Source organism: Triticum aestivum, chromosome 4D (genome assembly GCF_018294505.1).
Source record: "Triticum aestivum cultivar Chinese Spring chromosome 4D, IWGSC CS RefSeq v2.1, whole genome shotgun sequence".
Taxonomy (NCBI): domain Eukaryota; kingdom Viridiplantae; phylum Streptophyta; class Magnoliopsida; order Poales; family Poaceae; genus Triticum; species Triticum aestivum.
Genome location: NC_057805.1, coordinates 120,869,342 through 120,874,706, shown reverse-complemented (window position 1 = coordinate 120,874,706; position 5,365 = coordinate 120,869,342).

Here is a 5,365-nt window from a genome sequence, read left to right as displayed (position 1 = left end):
GTCGTTGGCATCATGAAGAATCCGCTTTTCAATATCATTCATGGCGTTCCCGTCAACTTCCATGATTTCTTCATGAGGACTCTGGCCAATGTCGCAATGTCACCGTTTGAGTTGAAGCCTTATGCTCCGTGGATTATGAGATTCATCAGAACAAGGTCTTCACTCAACTACAAAGCTGATACACTGAACCATTGCAGCTACTTGCCCCCGATTGAAGTCCTCAAACGAACATTTTCCTCAGCTGATGAAAAGGGCAAGGCTACTGCTATTATTGATGAAGGCATTCGTCCATTGGATGGTCAATTTCGCAAGGCTGCATCCTACTCCACCAATGATGACTCTGCCACCCATGACTCAGCCGCCAACGCAACCAAGCCAAATCCTCAAGGCACAGCTCCCAGGGTGATGACTGACCATGAGCTTCTCCTCAGTCTTCACCAGAAGGTTGATTGCAATCACAAATGGGTCAAGCGTCAGTTTGGTTCAATTCTTCACAACATGACTGCTACCCACAATGTAGTGAAGAAAAACCTTTACTACCTTCATGAAACCCTCAACCGCACCTGGGCTGTTCTGTCGCACATTTATAGCGCAGAAGATCTGAAGAAAATGGGTATCAAGGAGGACTTTGACTGGTCTGCACCTCCACCGAAGAAATACAAGAAGGTCAAGGTTCCGTCCTTGGCGGCCAGCTCCTATTCTTCATCGCGTGACACCGACGAGCATGAAGACTTGGATGACATTGCGGCAGGCCCTACATCAACAAACGACCCCAACAACGCTGGCGCTCCTTCATCAACTTGATATTCTTCAGGGGCATTAGTCCTCATTTTCGAACCTTTTGGTCATTCGATGACAAAGGGGGAGAAATTTGAGTTAGTCTTCAAGCGGGTCTATCTATATGGGCGTTTTTTTCTAAGTTACAACTCTCGTTCTTCTGATGACTTTGTTGGATCGAGTTGTAAACTTAAACTCTATGGTGGCCTGATACTTTTTCTCTTTCTTCTGCATGCTTATTCCTCGTTAATGTTATTGCACGCATGCTAAATTACATCAGTCACCATATTTCATCATGCATTTCAAATTCTTCATATATTATGTCAAATGCGTGTATGAATTACAAGATATAGGGGGAGATCTCCATGATTTTACTCTTCAAGTGTGCATTGCTTCAAAAGCAAATTCCTCACTATGCACATCTTCAGGGGGAGTTCTTCTATATCTTGCAATCAAATTCCTCAATATCAGTATTTACACTTCATATGTTTATCCCCGTTGAAAACTTAACCTATATTGTCATCAATCACCAAAAAGGGGGAGATTGTAAGTGCATCTAGTGCCCCTTAGTGATTTTGGTGTATTGAAGACTTATAGGTTAAGGGACTAATGTGTTTATGAGTGTACACAGGTCTATAAGTCAATGAGGAGTTTGATATTTACAGAGAAAGTCGACCCCTAAAAATGAAGTTCTTCGACTGAAGACTTTGGATTTCTGAAGACTATCTGAAGACTTTGAAAGCGAAGAAATTGGTGTGACCTTGAAGACTTGGTATTCATTTGAGGAACATGAAGCGTGAAGACTTTTGTTTTCGTAGTTTCATTTTCCCTTTCTTGAGTCATAGGAAACACCGTACTGTTAAAGGGGGTCGAGGAAATACTAAGGAAAAATTTCCATGTGATGCTCAACTCAAAATCCTACACCTACCAATCCCTTCGAGTGAAGCCATTGGAAATCTCATACAGTTCAGTCATATTCTTCAGTGACAGAGACGAAGTTCTTCTGGTCTCTGAGGAATTTGTTCTGACTGAGGAGTTAGGAATTCGCCAGTGCGTATTGCCTACACAGTGAGGAACATGATAGCCCTGAGGAATTTGATACTCAAATTTCCGACCGTTGCTGTGCTATGCGCCAGCTGTCCCAAAATATCTACCCACCTAACGGTCATATCATTGAAGGGCATTTATGTCTTATCATGTCGGGCTGCTCCCTAGGCTATAAATAGCCGCCCCCTACAACCACTAGCTGGTTGGCTGCTCCGAGAGAAACTGACTCTTGTCATTTGAGAGCATCCCATCCTCCGAGGACTTTCAGCGTAAATCATCGAGTGAGGAAAACCCAAACCCAAACACCTACAAACCCAAAGTGATTGAGCATCACTAAAGAGATTGATCCTGCGTGGATCCGACGCTTGTTACCTTTGAAGACTGTGCTTATTCCAAAAGGTTTGGCGTCATGGTCTAGAGCATCCAAGAGGAATTGTGGATCACCGAGTGACCGAGTTTGTGAAGGTTCGGAAGTCACCTGAAGACTTACCACGAGTGATTGGGCGAGGTCTGTGTGACCTTAGCTCAAGAAGAATACGGTGAGGACTGTGTGTCCGGGACTGTGTGTCCTCAGGTTTAAATACCTAGCCACTCCAACCAGATGTACAACTGAGACAACAATTGGAACTGGTCTACCAAATCATTGTCTTCACCAAGCCTACTGGTTCTATTTCCTCAACTCTTTCATTTCCTCATAACTGTGTTGTGCACTTATTCATATATGTGTTTAAAGACTTTGACTGAAGACTTTCTCAATTTCCTCAGTTCAATTTCTTCAGTCAGTTTGTCTTCATCCTGTGCTATCCTGTGTTTACGCTTTCTATACTCTGTGTTTGTCTTCATTTCATCATGATGACCATGCCTATGTTCTGCTATGCTTACTCTTGAGTACTTATTCCGCTGCAAGTAGTTCTTCGCTAAGGAATTTCCTCACTGGCAAATTCCTCAGTGAAGAATTCATAAAAATCGCCTATTCACCCCCCTCTAGTCGATATAATGCACTTTCAAAATCCCAAGGGGTAGGGTAGTTTAACATAAAAACCCAAAATGCACATGAATGAAGTCCTTCCTCAAGGGCATAAGAGTGAAACCAAGGAACAAGAGGGGCTCCAAGGTGGAGCCCCAAGTGTGGCCGGCCACACCCCTTGGGGGGCCCCCATGAGGGCCTCCCAATCCATCCATGTCATCCCTAGATCTTTTGGGCAAAGCCCCAAAAGGTGGCTTTCCATAAAATATCCCAAAAAGCACTTTCACTATTCACGACAACATTTTTCAGCGTCCGTTCGAACTAAAAATATTTATGTGAGCTTAGAACATTTCCAGTACCCACCACAATAATTTTCAACGCGTTTTGGAACAATTCCACTTTAGTGATTTTCATCTACGAAAAGCATCTGAATCGGTTCCTGCAGCTCCGGAATATTTCCGGTTTTTATTTCTGAAAATTCCAAAAAGTTTCCAGAATGATTCTGGTACCCTCCAAGAATTATCAGGCATGTGCAGAAACCATTTTGACTTAATGGCATACCCCGAAACAACTATTTCGGTTTCACCGAAACTCATCCGGTGACCTCTCTCTGCGGAACTTTTCCGCTGTCCGAAACTTTTCGGTGTCCGAAACTTTTTCGATGATTTTCTCTCAGACTCCCTGTCTAGTATTCAGCAGATAGATGACCCTTAAGCGTGTGACCCTATAGGTTCGGTGAAGTATAGACATGACCCGGAACCCCTTCCGATCAATGATCAACATCGGAGCCGTGGACACCCATATTGACCCCTATACCCACACGAATGAATATTCGAGTGAACCTCCAGTTGCCGTGTGCTATTCCTGTTGCTTCGTGATATGTTACAAATACCCGAGGTGAGATTTACTTGCATCCCCGTGGATCAACGACTTGTCCACTACGCTAGTTACCTCGTTACCGGTTTTGTTCTCTTTTCTCGTTTCCGTGTTGCGGCATCCCTGTGATCAAATCACACTGTGTCTGGCCAGACGATGATGGATACCGTAACACCGAGAGGGCCTGAGAATATCTCTCCATTATCGGAGGAGCAAATCCCAATCTTGAGCTATCAAGTTACTTGACACACTTTTCCATGAACCCGTAAGCCGCCGTAATAGCCACCCATTTACGGATGACGTTTAACAAACCCCAAAGTTCATGAAGCAAGTATGAAGAAACTCGATACTCTCATGGTCTAAGGAATTATGCAAACGTTAACCATCTCTGTGTTATGTACCATTAACTTGTGACGAACGAATCTCATAGCATAACATCAATCCGGGTTGATTCAACACAAATGTTCTCTTAACATTGTGCCCTCAAAGTTGCTGGCATAGACATGCCCATGACCAGGAAAACAGAATCATCATGCAACACTTGAGCTAGTCTTAGAGGCCAGACTAGGAATACTTCTTACCGTTTATTATTCCACACGTGCATATGAGTCTTCCTCCGAGCCTCGTGTTATTGCAGACTCGAGAACCATAGCAGTTATAGCATGGAACATAAACATAATTATGAACTCGGAGATAAATAATATCATTTATTATTGCCTCTAGGGCATATCTCCTACAATCCATGCATATGTGTAGGAGAGGAATAAGGTTGGGAGAGAGACAGAGCTAGAGTGTTGGAGGGGGTGGTAGTGGAGTTGCTTCTAACAAATGGTGGGATAGGCTTGCTAGACAACCGGAGGGCACGCCTGCAATATCAATAAGAGAGGGGATGGCTGCCTGTCTGTGCACGTGCGTGTGAGAGACGGGTCAGGAGGCATGCACGAATGATGAGGGGGGACGATATGGCTATGGTAGGCAGACATAACTACATAGGAAGATCAATCGTCCTTTGTCAGAGAAAGGAGAGACATAAGTTGTGAGGTACGTCGATCGACGGGTGGGGGAATAGTTAAAGTCGACCTAGGTATATGTTGGGAGATCGATCGGTATACATGCATGTGTGTGTTAGAAGCAAATGAGGCACGGGGAGAAGGATAGAGAGAGAGAGAGGGATGCATCTAGGAGGTGGTGCGAGAGTCATACTATATCGAGGGGGAAGGAGTGTGCGAGTACGAGATCAATGAAAAGAGTGGTGGGAGTGAGGCATGGACGGTGATAAGAGAAGAGGGGAAGCTTGTGTTTGTGCTAGGCACACCTTGCTAGAGAGGCATATCGATCGATGTGTGCCATAAAGGAGCTGGGGGGCCTACACACACCGTGGGTGAACGACCTAAAGTGAAAAGACAAATTTGCACGCTGGAGCTAGAGAATGCTGAGGGAGGGTGAGAGGGATGCGGGCGTGTGCATGCACGAGAGAAAGTTAGCGCTAGCTACAAAGATAAGAGGATTGTGTGGGTGTAAAAGACGAATAGAGATCATACTTCATTATAAAAAGCGAATTCGAATATTTGGAGAATTTATCATAGTGTTTTAAACCGACGCATGTGTGAATATATATAACAGTAATACACATGGTGTGGTTATGAACATGTTATACTACATATAATATATTTTATCTCTACTCTTATAAAAAACGGA